Below are 15,844 nucleotides of genomic sequence, written 5' to 3'. Positions count from 1 at the left end.
TTAACGTGTGTGACAACCCACAAGCATTGCACACACTTCAGCAGTGGGGTTGGGAGGGATTCAAAGCACCAGAGCTAAAAATATTACAGGGAAAGACCTGCATCTCACACTCTGCAGATGGCATCTCACTGTTCTTACAACATACTTGTCAGTGGTATTTGTAGCCCGGTGGGACCACCCGGGGGCAAACTGAGGCCTGGCAAGGTCAGTGGCTCACTAGGGGCCTCACCAAATTAGCACCAGAGGCAATGTGGGCAACAGGAGTTGTGGCCAGAACCCAACCAGAAATGGGGATTGCCTCATGCCGAATCCAGTGGTAGTTGAATGACTAAATGAAGGTCTCCCTAACTACTTGCTTCTCCACCTGATTGCGGACTCAGTCAGTGTGTTACCTTTGGTGCTCCAAATTTGTTTTGCATTTCTTGACTTGTCTTAGCTGTAAACTCCTTGGGAGAAGAATCAAAGCGACTTGAGCGCCCCAAAATCGAGTTCCTCTGTCTTTATAAAGGGGGTTCTTGTAAGAGCTGCCCCCCAGGGCTGTTGTAAAGAGCAGACGATGTATGCGTGAGAAAGAGCTGGCGGCCTCCTCACTGGGCATCTCCCTTGCCTGACATTCATCTGATAGGAGGCACTTAAAATACCTGTGGGGTGGACGCAGGTGTGCACCGTGTTGGCGGTCACGTCATTCTTACCTTAATATATCCAGAGTTTGTCATTCAGCTACAGCGTCCAGGACCCTGACCACATTCTACAGATGGACTTTGAGGATGCATTTCTACCCAGAGAGACTTGTTTCTAAATTGGCCGCCCAGAGCCCCCTCCGCAAGGGCCGAAGGAACTCTGGGCTCGCCTGGGTTGGTAATTAATTACCATCTCCACCTGGAAAAAACCCGAGTGACTCAGCTGGATGGAAATGCCACCTATGCCTTGGGGACAGGAAAAGAGCTGGGACGGTGGCCAGCTCCAAAGGGAAGGCAGCACTCTGGATCCCGCAGAACCTCACCGTGGGTTCTCGGGTTTTGCCTCGCAGGAAAGAGCACACGCGTGGGAGCCGCCAGCTGCCTCACCCGCCAGGCAGTGCCTTCGCCCTCAGCCTTGAGCTCCTGGTCTGTCAAATGACTTCCGTGAGCCCCCAGGTGGCCCCCCGAGCTCTGAAATCCTATGAATTCACAAAAGGATGACATTTAGCCTGGGACAGGCATTAGCAGTCCCCACGGGGAGCAGGCCCCCACGGGGAGCGCTCCCAGGGCAAGGACGGCCTTGTTCTCACACAAGTTGCAAAGCCAGCAGTGAGGGCTCAATAAATAAACCATTCTGTCTGCTTTGAAACAATGCTTCAGGAAAATTCCCACACCTCCCATGGCCTGACTTGCGGCAGCAGGCGGATTTTGAGGACAAACAGATTGCAATGCACGTGGTGTGACCAACCAGCGGAGGGCTCGTGCCGATCAGACCAGAGCCCCAAATCAGCCTGAGAGAAGGCAGCCTTGACAAGGGCATCTGGAACAGAGATGCTGAACTGGAACCGTGGTGGCCGTGAATGCGGGTTTGTGGGAAAGACTCTGATTTACACCCAGCCAGAACCGTGTGGATGTGTCACCCGGGAATCCACCCCCTTTGATGCAAGTGGGTGGCCTGTATTCGCCTGCGAGGAGGACTTGCTGGGATTTCTCAGCAGAACGTAGACTTGGAGAGCTGGAGGCTGTGCCACCAATGCACCAAGTTGAGGGTTCTAGTTCTCGTAAGCCAGGTTGTTTACCTTAAAGGGTCTGGAGGCAGAAACTGACTTGGAAGGACCCCAGGCGGCACTGTGGACACCACCCTCCATGTCATCTCTGAGGGTGCGTGAGGCCTGGCAAACAAGAGCGCCTTCTGCATCCAGATGTCTCCTTCCTGTCGATGAATCAAGCTGCAGATATTCACCGAGCATCTACTGCATGTGACGCGCTAGGCCATGTGCCGTGAGGGCAAGAAAGCAGACGTCAGCTAGGCTCTGGCTGCCCGCCGAGCCGGGACGGGCCAGAGTGCCCAAGGCCTGTGCAGACCTTGGAAGGACCTGCTGGCGGGTTGGGAGGGGGCTGTTCCTGGGCGGAATCCTCGCCCTTCACCCTGTGTTTCCTGCTGTCCTTTGGACCCATCCGTTCCCCATTGTCCCCCTGTGTGGAAGGACCCCATACCTGGACCTTGGGCCATATCAGGCTCAGCGTAGCCCAGGAGGAACCGCCTTGCTCCTGGAACCACCTCTCTTCACAGCCCCTCTCCCTCCGTCCCCCACTCCTCCCTCGGCCCCAGTTCTCCCCCACCCAACCATTTACCAGCCCCTGTGGCTTTTACCGCCCAAATCTCTCCGAGTGCATCCCCTAGGTGTCACCTGGCCTGCCTGAGGCCTGGGTCTTGGCGTGTTTGCATCTTTCCCCGGCCTTGAGGACTAATCTTTGTCCATCCAGTGCATTCCTTCTGTGCTAAAGTCACTCAGAGTCCGTTTCTGTTGAGCCCAATGACCAGGAAGGCCCCCCTCTTGGGCTGCCCGCTCCGTGCCGTGCTGTCCCCCGCATGGCGGGCCCTCCCTGAGCTTGGCTGCCTGTCAAGTCCCTTGGCCCCCGGCAGATTTGAGGGTCCTTACTCTTTGCCCTCGTCCTTCCTCCTGCTCCTCTCAGGACAGCAATAGTCATGCGGAGTCCAGGTCTCAGAGGCAAGAAGGCTCCTGGGACTCGGCCGGGTGGACTCGAAGTGGGGACTCCGCCTCCCTCTCCTCCTGGCTGCTTCTCTCAGGGGCGAAGCAGGGCCTCGCAGGGACGGCCCTCCCAGTCTGTGCCCAGATGCACCTAAGACAGGATGGCAGCAGATAAACTCCATCCCCCCACCCTGTCTGGATCCTCGACAGAGCATCAGTGCCAAAGCCTAGTCTCCCAAAGGCAAGGGACCGTCCTTGCTGCCTGCTGGGTACTGGGCATGGGGCACTGGGCACCAAAGCCGCTGCCTCCTCCCAGAACCCCAGCGAACCCACACTTCATAGCTGTCCAGGTGGAGCCTGAGTCAGCGTGGCGAAGGGGAAAAGTGCATCTGGACTCGGCTGCTTCCTTGCTGTGTGACCTTGGACAGGTCACCTAAGGTGTTCTGAGTCCCTGTTGTCTTATCTGAAAAATCAATGGCACTTCCTTACAAGACTGTTGAGAGGAGAGAGCCTTGAAACCCACATAAGGTACAGGAGGTGTTTGATAAGTGATCACTGTGAGTGGTCCTTGAAAGATGGGAGTGCTCCCCACTGTCCCCCCTCTGCATCCAGGCATTGAAAGAAGGGGCTCTGGCCTCTGCACACCCTTTTTGTCTGAACGGGGAGGGAGGAAACCACAGGCGGCATGAACAGGCTGGTTCCAACTCTCCTCTCTGCCTGGCCCAGCCTGTGCTCTGGAGGCGGTCTTGCTGGGGGAGTGGAAGCAGAGCTGCAGGACAGGCCCTGGCAGGCCTGGGGTGTGGGATGGGGGGGTGGCACGTGTAACCGGTACTGGGTCTATGAGCGTGGCTGTGACTCAAGCCTTCTGCTCAAGTTCAAGCTGTGAGTCAAGCCTGACCCTGTAATAAAGCTGCTGTTTGAATCTCCAGTCTTTCTCATTTAGTTCAAAACGCAGGAAGGAAAGAGAAAAGCATCTCTTTTTTTTTTTTTTTTTGGTCTTTTTGTTTTTTCTGGGGCTGCTCCCTCGGCATATGGAGCCGCTCCTCGGCATATGGAGGTTCCTAGCCTAGGGGTCTAATCAGAGCTGTAGCTGCCGGCCTACGCCACAGCCACAGCAACGCGGGATCCAAGCCGTGTCTGCGACCTACACCACAGCTCACGGCAACGCCGGATCCTTAACCTGCTGAGCGAGGCCAGATATCGAACCCACAACCTCATGGTTCCTAGTCAGATTCATTAACCACTGCGCCACGACAGGAACTCCGAGAAAAGCATCATTGATGCAACCAATACTTGCACAGCATTGAAATGTGCCAAGCCTTGTTCTAAACACCTTACTAGTCTTAGCCCATTTAAACCGCACAAGAGCCCGAAGAGGCTGTTTCCCCCATTTTACAGATGAGAACACTGAGGGCCAGAGAGGGTAGCTGGCCTCAGGGCCCAACGTTAATAAGTGGCCAGGTCAGGGTTTGAATTCAGGTGCTCCAGCTCCTAAGTCTCTTCTCTTCACCGTGGCTGTGGTTTGGGTAGCTTCTGTCAATGCCTTCATAACTTCAGTCCACCCAGCACTTTGACCTATAAAATATCTTGGTCTGAATTCCTAGTTGAAGACAAAGCAGAGGCTGGGAGGAAAGAGATAGGGAGTATGTGCTTCCTGGAGCTCAGAGTCGGGCAGACCCTGTCGTCAGTGCAGATCAGGGTAACTGTGAGTGGCAGCCGGGGGGGGGCCCTAAAGAGGTCACAGGGGCCGGTGGGGGCAGCTCCCTCCCGGTCTGTGGCCTGGAGGCGGAAGTGACTAACTGCACATCAAAATAGGGAGCCACTGGGGACGCATTTAACAAACACATGGAAACATCCCAGAAGAGGAAAGGGGGGAAATGCAGCTGTAAACCAAAGGCAGGCAGCCCGAGCCAGCGCCTGGGACTGCGGTCTGCCTGGAAGTCCTAGTGCACGGGAAACAGATCCGCTCCTCGGAAGGAAGCACACGCGCTTTTCCCCTGAAGTACTTAATGTGAGTTTACCAGACGGGCACACATGGCAGGGAGGGAAATAGCAACAGCCGCTGCTGCCTCCAGAACCAGGACGGGGACGGGCCTGGAGGGCAGCGGGAGGAGCAGAGCGTCGCAGCTGTGCAGCCTGGAACCTCCGAACCCCCCAGATTCTCCACGTGGGGTGAAGGGCCCGCTGGCGCATGGCAGCAGCTCATGGTCAAGGTCAGCTGTCACCATGGGCTCACGCGGTTCCTTCAGGTCTGGAGGGTGTGGCCCCGAGGGGCTGGCGCAAATCTGCTCAGACTGGGTGGCGGGTAAGAGAAGTCTTTTCAACAGCACCGCAGCCTCCTGGGCTGTCCCCTGCAGCCCGAGTGGCCCCGGGGAAATGGTGACCGCCCTGGGTGTGCCGGACAAGCCCTCGCAGAGACTGCGGCGGGCACCTCTGGGGACTGGCCCCTGGCCTCCTGCTGCCACCCTGACAGACAGGTGGGGCCGCCCTGTCCGGACGGAAGCCGGCTGCAGGGCTGGCTTCCTGGGCATGGGACCACAGCCGTCACAGAGGGCCCCGTGCCCTGGCAGACCTGGGATCGGATGCTCTGCCGTCACCATCTTGAAATACTTAGCAATTTTATTGTCGAATCTGTGTTTCGTAAGTGAAGTCCAGAGACAATGAACACACTCAGGGGGAGGAGATGGGGGCCTCAGCTCACACGGGCCCCACCCGGTCACCTCCCAGCCTCTCAGCGCCCTGGGCCTTGTCCAGCCCCATCCTTCCTGTCGCCCTTCCTGGGACAGACGCTGCCCTCCACGCCCCCAGGAAGGGGCATGGCAGTGGCTGTCCCTGCTCTTGGCTGGCAGGACCACGCCGTCCCCCAGTGATCCAAGTGCCAAACGTGTGCCAGTGCTAGGGGACATCCCGTCCACCAAGGTTGGCGTGCTTGTCCAGAGAAGGAGAGACAAGCTTCCCACCTCGGGCTCGAGTGCCACATTCTCATTTTGCCCTGGGCTCATGAATTATTTAGCTGGCCCCATGTGGCTGGGATGATACAGAGGAGCCATGACCTGAAACCCTGCTCTGCCCTGTCCCAGGAGGAAGGAAGGAAGGCTCTCCCGGGCCCCTGGGTCTCTCCATGGGGCAGCCGGTGGCTCATCCCACAAAATTCTCAGCTTCCGCTTGGCACCCCATCCGCTGATCTCCATGTGCAGAAGGATGTTTCCCAGAGAATATGGAGATTGAGTTAAATCTTCCAGGAGTTCCCTTCATGGTGCAGTGGTTAATGAATCCGACTAGGAACCATGAGGTTGTGGGTTCGATCTCTGGCCTCGCTCAGCAGGTTAAGGATCCGGCGTTGCCGTGAGCTGTGGTGTAGGTCGCAGACACAGCTCGGATCCCACGTTGCTGTGGCTGTGGTGTAGGCCAGTGGCTACAGCTCTGATTAGACCCCTAGGCTGGGAACCTCCAAGTGCCGTGGGAGTGGCCCTAGAAAAGGCAAAAAGACAAAAAAAAAAAAAATCTTCCAGGAAGAGCAGGGCTGGGCCGGGCTGAGAAAGGTGCTCTAGGCTGGAAGGACATTTGCTAGGATTCCTCCGTGTCGAGAACTGAGGTGTCCTGGTAGGCAGAGCCGCTAAGGGCCCTGCAGGAGGACGGGGCCAGACTGGACGGCTCTGCACCAGAACCACAGAAATTCGGATTTTATCCTTTTGGCCAGTTCTCAAACTTCATCAGGCAGCCAGGAGCAGAGGCACTTCCTTGAAGTTTCACATTGCCTGACAGGTATGTGAGTGGTATTGCATGAGACAATCTGCTTCATTTTGTTATACAAATATTTCTAAGGACACCCCGTGAGGAACGAAGTGCTGCAGATGCTCCAGGGGGAAAATCTTTCCGCTAGGAAACATTTCCTCCTGTGGGAGAAGCCCCGAGGAGGCTCGCGGGGGGCGAGGAAGGAATAATTGATACAGTTAAGAACAGATAGATGGACGCAGTCGTAAGCAGGCATTTTATAAATATGCACAAGGATGTGTAAAGATGTCCACGGCACAGGCCTTCCCAGGAGCTGACATCCCAGCCAAGGCGCAACCCAACGGGTGCTAATTGTCTCTGTTCCACCACTGCAGTAACAAAATGCTGCACGTCTCATGGCTCTAAACAGCACACGTTTATTCTCTTACAGGCCTGGCGGTCAGAGGGCGGATATGAGCCCCGTGAGTTAAAATCAAGGTGTTGGCAGGGCCGGTTCCTTCTGGAGGCTCCAGGGAAGAATCTGTTTCCTCGGCTTTTCCGGCTTCTAGAAGTACCCGCTGTCCCTGCCTCGTGGCCATTCCCTCTGCCTTCCAATGTGGCTCTCTCACCTCTGCTTCTGTCATCACACCTCCTTTGCTGACTCACTTACCCTCCTGCTTCCCTCTTATAAAGACACCTGTGGGAGTTCCCGCTGAGGCTCAGCGGGTTAAGAACCCAACCTAGACGTGGCTCAGATCCTGCGTTGCTGTGACTGTGGCGTAGGCCAGCAGCTGCAGCTTCAATTTGACCCCTAGCCTAGGAACTTCCATAGACCACAATTGTGGCTGGAAAAAGAAAAAAAAAAAAATAAAGGCACTTGTTACCTTGGGCTCTCCTGGATAATCCAGAGTATACGTTCCCTCTCCAGGTCCGTAAGTTGATGGCATCTGCAAAGTCCCTTTCTCCACGTGCACAGTCACATCTTCACAGGACCAGGAATTAGGACAGGGACGTCTCTGGAGCATCGTTACTCTGTCTGCCACACTCATGCAACAAAGTGGGGCAGAGGATGCAGTGGTCCATGAAAGGAGAGGTGATGTTTGTGGTGACCTGGGAGGACTCCGTGGCGGAGGTGGCACCTGAGCTGAGAGGACAGAGGGGGGAGCACTCCAGGCAGAAGGCAAGCTGTGCGCAAAGGCGCCAAGGTGGGGAGGAGGAGGGTGCCGGGGGCGAGCCGAGGTGTTGCCCGGAGCATCAGGCAAGGAGAGGGGATGTGGACATATCCATCATGCTGCCCATACCCCTTCCCTTCCCGGGGAATCAAAGCAGGATGGCCCTGACCTCACCGAAGCCCCAGCTGGCCAGGACAGGGCAGGATGGGCGGCCCACCCGTGGGGACAAGCCTGTGGGCTGGCCGTGCTGCCGGCCTGGCTGCGCTTGAGTCGTTGCCCAAGCAGGCCAGCTGGCCAGCTGATCTGCCCAGGAATTTGGACTGGGGACAGGGAGACAATGCTGGAGGTGGTGGTGGGAGCAGAAGTTGAAAGGCAGGAGGAGCCCTGAGTGAGCAGCAGGCATGGGAGACCCAGGGGAGGAAGCCGAGCTCTGGGCTGGCGCACAGCCACAGGTCCGGGAGGAGGCAGAGCAACCCCAGGGCCCCTGAGGTCCATGGAGGGCCCGCTGCCCCTGAGGGAAGACAGCTCTGGAGAAGGCAGGCCCAGAGGCCCCAGTCCTGCCCTTCCCCAGGCTTTCCTGTGCCCTGTCCTGGCCCCAGTCCCTGGGAGAGCCAGGGTAAGGCCCTGGTCCTGGTGCCCAATCAGCAGAGCCCTGGAAGGAGCCCCGGCCAGGAGGGAGGGAAGGCAGGGAGCCCACAGAGGCAGCCCCCCGCCCCCACTGGGCCTCCCAGCTCCTTCCCCGCAGACAAGTCTCTCTCAGCTACCCTTGACCACCACGGGCTCCAGACTCTTCCCTTCCTGGGGAGTGGGAGGCTGGAGCCCAGCTCGGCCAGCTTCTCAGGGCAAGGTGAGACCAGGCGGGGTGAACTCTGTGAGGGGCTTCGGGGGATGCTTTAGAGCCACCTTCTCTCAATAATCACGCAGTCTCCCTTTTACAGACCAGGACCTCGGCCTAGGGGACTCTCCCAGGGTCACGCAGCAGTAAAAAAATCTCTCTCCAATGGACTCACACTGAGATTCTACCGTGATTCCGGAACACACCTGGTCACAGCGTACGAGTGCAACGTGATGAGTGCTTGCGACGAGCTAGTGACATGCGTACCTGCCATACGGTACACACATGCCTGCAGCTCAGGTAGATCGTTCTGGGCACTGCACACTGCTGAGAGAGAAAGCAAAGGGCTCTGGCAGACAGATAGGGGCTCAGAAAAGGCCCTTCTCTAAAGATAACTTCTGGGGAGTTCCCGTTGTGGCTCATCGGTAATGAACCCCACCTGTAACAATGAGGATGCAGGTTCAATCCCTGGCCTCGCTCTGTGGGTTAAGGATCTGGCACTGCCATGCGCTGCAGTGTAGGTTGCAGACATGGCTCTGGTGGAGGCTGGTGGCTGAAGCTCTGATTCAACCCTTCACCTGGGAACTTCTATATGCCCTAAAAAGCAAAGCAAAAAAAAAAAAAAAAAAAAAAAAGATACATTTTGAGCAAAACCCAGACTACTGAGAATGAGCTGGCCACCTAAAACTCTGGGAAGAGAGCCTCACAGGCAGAACCTTAAACACTTGTTCATTTATTTATCAGAGGCACAGATTAAATCGGCAGTATTTCACTCCTGGGCTGCATTTGCTGTGACTTTGGGACAGTGGCAGGAAGTGGTTGCGAAGGAGGGGCAGCAGAAGGCCAGATAGAAGACCCTCGGTTGACCCCCCCTCCCTGGGCCTCTACAGCTGAGGGCCCGGCAGGCCCTGCAGGCACCTCTGCCTCCATCCCTCCCTTCTGGTTCAGGGGCGGCACAGTACCACCCCTCTTTTCTCGGCTCCGTCAACACGAGGCGCCCAGGTGGACTCCCTCCCACGCGCCACGCCTCCTTCTTCTCTCTCCGCAGTCTTCCCAGGCTCTGGATGCGTGCTCCCGAAGCTGAGGAGATGCGTGATGGTCCCCTGTGCACACACAGACGCCATGGCAACGGCAACTCCGTGACAACAGCAAAGGAAGCCAGGCAGGAACTTGCCAACCCAGAGAGCCGACCATCTGTGAGGCCAAACCCCCCAAATGTTGCCCGATCTACGTGCTCAAGTCCATCGAGCTTCTGCACGTAGTGGAGGTGACATTTAAGCGGCATAAGAATGAATGGTGGGTTGAAGGATCCAGCGTTGCTGCAGCTGCAGCGCAGGTTGCAGCTGCAGCTCGTATCTGATCCCTGGCCTGGGAGCCATCAGTCAGAGCAGGCAAGAGTTCTTTCTTTAAAGTGTTTGGCTGCACCCTCGACATGTGGAAGTTCCAAGGCCAGGGACTGATCCAGAGCTGCTGCAGAGACAACGCTGAGTAGTTAGGCCGGAGGAAGTGCCAACGACCGGGTTCTTGACTGTTCTGATGGCCCCTTCCTGGGGCCTCCCTGCCCCTTGGGGCCGCTTCGATTGTCCTGGCCCCTTGTCCCTGAGCCACCACCTGCATCATTGTACCTGGCAGGCCTGGGCCCCTTCCTGACTCCCTGCCTGACCTGCAGCTCCTGGAAGCCTTGGGCCGAGTCCAGTTCCTCCCTAAAACCTCAGCTCCTGGCCGGGCCATCGGGACCCAGCACCTGTGGGTCAGAGCTTCCTCCGAGCCTGGGGAATTCCTCCTCAGTTCCGCTCTGCTGCTTGCTCATCCAGCCCCAACCCCATTGTCTTAGCTCAGCCTGCCGTGATAAAATGCCGCACACTGGGGGCTTAAGGATAGAAACTTTCTTCTCACGGTTCTGGAGGCTGGAACATCAAGGTTTTGGCAGCACGAGGTTTCTGCTGAGAGCTCTCTTCCTGGCTTGCAGACAGCCGCGGTCCTCACCTCCTAAAGGCCCTGTCTCCGACGCGGTCACAAGGCTATCAGGATTTCAACATGTGCCGTGGGAGGGAGGCCGTGTAGACCATTCAGGCCATAAGGTCCATCTAATCAGTACCAAGTCCTGTGGTTCCTCCTCCCTGTTGTGGGTTGAACTGTGTCCCCAGAAAGGTCATTGAAGCCCTGAGCCCAGGCCCCTGTGTACGTGACCTTACTTGGAAATACTCTGGTGTCCTTGCAGATGTAATTGAATTACCTGATTAGTAACGTCTCTACTATGGCTGGTGTCCTCATAAGAAGAGGAGAAGGGGAGTTCCCTGGTGGCTCAGTGGGTTAAGGATCTGGCGTTGTCACTGCAGTGGCTCTGGTTACTTACAGATGTGGAGCGCATTCGACCCCTGGCTTGGGAACTTCTGCCTGATGTGGGTGCAGCTGGAAAAAAAAAAAAGGCGAAGGGACCCAGAGAGACACAGGGAGAAGGTCCTGTAATGAGGGAGGCAGAGACTGGAGGGTGCAGCTGCAAGGGGCTGGACAATGGAACTGCCACAACAGCCAGCAGCTGGAAGGGGCCTGGAAACACCTCACCCCCACCCCCTGCCCCAGCCTTCAGAGGAAGGAGATTCTTCTCATTTTAAGCTGCCACGTTTGCGGACCTCACACCTGTTACTTCTCCCTGCCCCAGGACTCCAGGCCCAGCCCCGGCCCTTCCCTCTCTCTTCATCCTGCAGGCCCCATGGGCCAGGCAGGCTGTCGCACACTGCTGCCCCAGGGCCAGGGGCTGTCCCACACCTTTGCCCGCACAGTGCCCCCGACCTAAGCTGTCCTCCCCCTTGTCTCCTGGCGAACTCCTACCCATCCTTAAAAGCCCAGACTGGAGGTTATCTCCTTGGTGGGGCTGTCATGATTTCCAGGTAGAACAACCACTCTCTGCTCAGGTTCCCCTTTCAGCCTCTCTCTTTCTTCATGCGCATCTTGCTGCAGCCCATTTACTTTGCCTCCAAATTGTCTCTGGTTCTCTTTCCAAGTTACATCCCGAGACAGCAGGGACTCGATAATCCAGCTTGGCTGAAGACACGGAGGACTGGCTGGGTGGATGTTCAGATGACAGAAAACCCACGGAAGCGTCTATACTGCAGGCTGTGTGCTGTACCCTGGTGGCAACAGGGAGGGAGCCAGAGTGTGTGGGACCCAATACTTTCCCCATCTGCGGAGGGGGCCCCTTTGACAAAAGGAATACGCAAACAGGAACTGGGCTGCAGAAGGGGGTCTTCGCAAGTGAGGGGCCCTGAAGGTTAAGCTGTGTTGGCGCCGAGGCAAGTTCGACTGTGCTGGTAGGTTTGCTGGAAAAAAGCAGAGCCGTGGGTTTAGGTGCAGAGAAGCGCGCCCCAAAGAGCTGGGTCATCTCCCCACTTCCTCCTCGCTCCGACCGCTGACCGCAGACGGCACTTTCACTGAGATTGCTTCCCTCCCGCCTGGAAGGTCTGAGCCGCGCCGGGAAGCCCTGGTGCCCAGCGGTGTGGGTGTTCTGCAGAACTCAAACCGCACGCAGCTGCATCAGCCCACCTAGCTGCGGGTCGTGCCGCTCCTGTGAGTCTCCCTTCTTCTTTCTAAACCCTGTACCCTGGCCACCAAGTTCCTTCCCAGAAGCGGGACCTGAGGGGAAGGGAGTCAGGGACACTTGCCTTCCCTCGCGTGCCTTGGTATCCACGGAGCATCCGAAGCTGCTGCAACAAACCGCTGGGAACGGGGGCTCAGAGCCGCCTGTAGCTGCCGTCCCTGACTCTGCTTTCATGGGGCCTTCCCTCTTTCCACAAGGACACTTATCACTGGTGCTGAGTCTCACCTGCATCCAGGGCGTCTCATCTCAAGGTCCTTCACTTCCATCTGCAAAGGATTCTTCCAAATAAGGTCCCATTCACAGGGACTGGGGGTTAGGTCTTGAACATAAGTTTTGAGGGGAACGCAATTCAGCCCTTTACCCTTGGGGACAATGATCTGACCTGGCCTCAGGGATCGGGGCAGGGCAAGGGCGGGAGAAGTGAGGCAGGGAAGCAGGAGTGCGGCTCTGCGCCTGCGGGGGTGGGGGGAGGGGTTCGACCGCCCCCTCCCCCAGCACCACCCCCAGCCCGCCCTGCCTCTCCCTCCACCCGCTCCTGGGGGGAGGGGATGCGAGTGCGCCTCACAGGCAGCTGAGCAGGGACCCAGTCCGCTCAGCTCTGCTCACCTCCCGCCCCCTCCCTGTCTCTGTCCTTTGCCAACTCCCGGGCTCTGCCCTCTCCACGTTCTGCACCTTCACTCCTCTCTCCTGCTTTCTCCTCTTCCTGGCCTCTCCCCTTTGCCTCGCTCCAGGCACCCTCTCGGGAGGACCCCCAAATGGCAGTGAAGGGAGGCCGGGAAGGCCTCCTGTGAGCCCTGCGGGCCTCCTCTTGGCTGGCACAGCCTGGCAGCTGCTGCCCCGATCCCACCGAGGATGTCCTCCCTCCCTCCGTCTGCACCCTGTGCCCCCCACCTCCACTCCAGCGGGTCCTGCTGTCTAGCTGCCAGCTCGGTGGCCACCTCCCACCCCAGCCCCCACTCTGGATCTCAGCCCCTCAACCCCTTTGGCTCCTTCCTCACAGCTGTTACCTTGTGGGCAGCCTCTCCTTGCTCCCCAGGGGTCCATGGACGCAACACCACTATTGGGTGGGACCCCGTCCCTCTGCCTCCACCCCTCCCTGGCAGCAGGACCCCCCAGTCCACAGCCACCTTCCCTCCAGCCCTAGTGGGCTCCCTGGAGGAGGCTGTCCTGGGCTGGGGGCCGGGGGCTGGGAGCCTGCCCGTGGCGTCCACCACAGCCTGGCTCCTTCTTGGGGGGTTACCTTGAATGCAGGGGATGGAGCAGGGGCCATCTGGTTCTGAGTCAGAACGTCTCCAGCAGCTTCTCATTTCCAGCAGCACAGCGGATGGGTCGGTCCCATCTGCCTCCTGACTCAGGCTCCTCATTAACTCCAGACCGGGAGAGGCGAGATTCATCACCTCCCGCCGCCCCGCACTGGGTTTGCGCCTACTTCCTTTTCAGTCTGTTTATTTTTGCCTGTTTTCCCCAGGAGAGCGATGCGCCACTGAGGGCGCGCCCGGGTCTGGGTGCTTCGGATCAAGGAGCCCAGATGCACAGTGATCCCTGCGTGAGGCCTGTCCCCCGTCCAGGGAGGGAGCTGGTGACGGGGCTCCAGGCCACACGGCCGTGAACAGGGGGCGGGGATGCAAGTGCGTGTTCCCTGACCCTCACGTCCTGACTCTGACCTCCAGGTTCAGGGTCCTCAGTGGCCTGGGGCGGTGGCCGCCTGTCGTGGCCTCTGGTGCCCAGGCCCAGGGATGGTGGGTGCCCAGGACGCCCCTCCTCCTGCCTGTCCTTCGCAGGCCCTTCCCCAGCTAGCTCTAGCGGAAGCCCTCCCTCGGGTATCACTTCCTACAGAGGAAGCCTCCTTTGTCCCTGGAGGAGCAAATCCGGCATCAGGGAAGTCTCTGGGGGGCTATTGTTTGGCACTTCCTTCTTGGCAGGCGGCCTTGGCTCCTGAGCTGCGCCAGGGCTCCTGGCCACATCTGCTACTCCAGTGCCCAGGGTCTGGGCTCTCCCAGAGATCTCCAGGCTGGGACTGTACTGCGGAAGCAGCCAGTCAGTCAGTTAGTCACTCAACAAATACTGGCTGGGGACCCTGAGATAACCATGACTCGGTTCCTGCCCTCAAAGAGATAAGGGTGCCAGTGGAAGACCCATGCTGGACCATCCAGCACCACGCAGCTGGCGCTTCTTATCCCACACCCAGAGACTCTGACCAACAGAGACTGTCGTTGCTATTCTTTTAATTGTGGTAAAACACCAATAACATAAAAGTTACCATCTTAACCATTTTTGGGGGGGCCAGGGCCATAGTGGAAGTCCCCGGACCAGGGAGCAGCGGTGCCGCAGCTATAACCAGAGCCACAGCAGTGACAATGCTGGATCCTTAACCTACTTAGCTGCCGGGGAACTCCCACCGTAACCATTTTTACAGCTCAGTGGCATTATTCATTGTTGTGCAGCCATCCCCACCCTCTATCCCCAGAACTTTCCATCTTCCCAAATGGAAACTCTGTTCCCATTGAACACTCACGCCCACCTCCTGTGCCCCAGCCCCTGGAAACCACCATCCTATTTCCTGTCTCTCTGAGCTTTGTTATCTAGGCCCTCCGGTCCGTGGACTCTCCCAGCATCTGTCCCTTCGAGACTGGCTTATCCCACTGAGCACGCTGTCCTCAAGGTCCATCCCTGCCGGAGGACCTGCCAGGACGTCTCTCCTTCTCAAGGCTGGATAATATCCCCTTGCACGGATGTGCCTCCCTGGTTCATCCGTTCCTCGGTCCCTGGACACTTGGGGTGTTCCCAGCTTTTGGCTCTTGTGAAAAACGCTGCTATGAACATGGGTGTGCAAATGCCTTCAAGACTCTGCTTTCCCTTTCTTTTTTCTTGGATACAATTTTTTTTTCAGATTTTATACACACTTTATTCACCACAATCTCAGCAGTGGCTTAAATGTGGAGCTCTGATTTTTTCTTAATTTTTTTTCATTTTCCCTGATTTTTATTTATTTATTTTTTTGTCTTTTTTTTTGCCATTTCTTGGGCCGCTCCCATGGCACATGGAGGTTCCCAGGCTAGGAGTCGAATCGGAGCTGTAGCTGCCAGCCTACGCCAGAGCCGCAGCAACGTGGGATCCGAGCCGCGTCTGCGACCTACACCACAGCTCACAGCAACGCCGGAGCGTTAACCCACTGAGCAAGGCAGGGATCGAACCCGCAACCTCATGGTTCCTGGTCGGATTCATTAACCACTGCGCCACGACGGGGACCCCTGATTTTTATTTTTTGCACTATAGCTGGTTTGCAGTGTTCTGTCACTTTCCTACTGTGCAGCAAGGTGACCCAGTTACACATACATGTACACATTCTTTTTTCATAAGTGACTTATATGGTTCCCAGTGCTGCACAGCAGGATCTCATTGCTTACCCATCACAAAGGCAAGAGTCTGCATCTATTAACCCCAAGCTCCGGGTCCATCCCGCTCCCTCCCCCCTCGCTTGGCAACCACAAATCTATTCTCCAAGTCCATGAGTTTCTTTTCTATGGAAAGGTTCATTTGTGCCAGATTCCAGATATAAGTGGCATCAAATGGCATTTGTCTGCTTTTTTTTTTTTAAGGTCTGACCCCATACTTTGTGTCGTCTCCAAATCAACTGCCCATTCAGATTCGTGTCACCTCTGAGACTTGCTGCACGGTCAGCAAGTGATCTTTTAGGGTCTGTGATCACTCAGAAGTGGGAACATTAGGAACACGAAGGTCTTTGGGGGGAAAATCAACGGTCTAAATGTGTACAGTCATTTCTGACCTTACCTGAAAGGAAATCTAGAAAAAGACACTTCAAAAGGAAGAATAAACAACACCAAGCCTTG

General features: G+C 57.0%; 2 long non-coding RNA genes across 2 annotated transcripts; both read right to left on the bottom strand.

Moving 5' to 3' along the window:
* On the bottom strand, positions 6,644-8,872 carry LOC110260209. Its single transcript, XR_002343050.1, has 2 exons — positions 8,835-8,872; positions 6,644-8,722 (listed from the first exon to the last, which is right to left on the bottom strand). It is a non-coding gene; the product is annotated as an uncharacterized LOC110260209 (long non-coding RNA).
* Positions 9,113-14,989, bottom strand: LOC110260208. The gene is made up of 2 exons (XR_002343049.1): positions 13,234-14,989; positions 9,113-12,259 (listed from the first exon to the last, which is right to left on the bottom strand). It is a non-coding gene; the product is annotated as an uncharacterized LOC110260208 (long non-coding RNA).

The sequence above is a fragment of the Sus scrofa genome, chromosome 4, assembly GCF_000003025.6.
Source record: "Sus scrofa isolate TJ Tabasco breed Duroc chromosome 4, Sscrofa11.1, whole genome shotgun sequence".
In the NCBI taxonomy this organism is placed as follows: domain Eukaryota; kingdom Metazoa; phylum Chordata; class Mammalia; order Artiodactyla; family Suidae; genus Sus; species Sus scrofa.
This window is presented reverse-complemented; position numbering and strand designations above follow the sequence as displayed.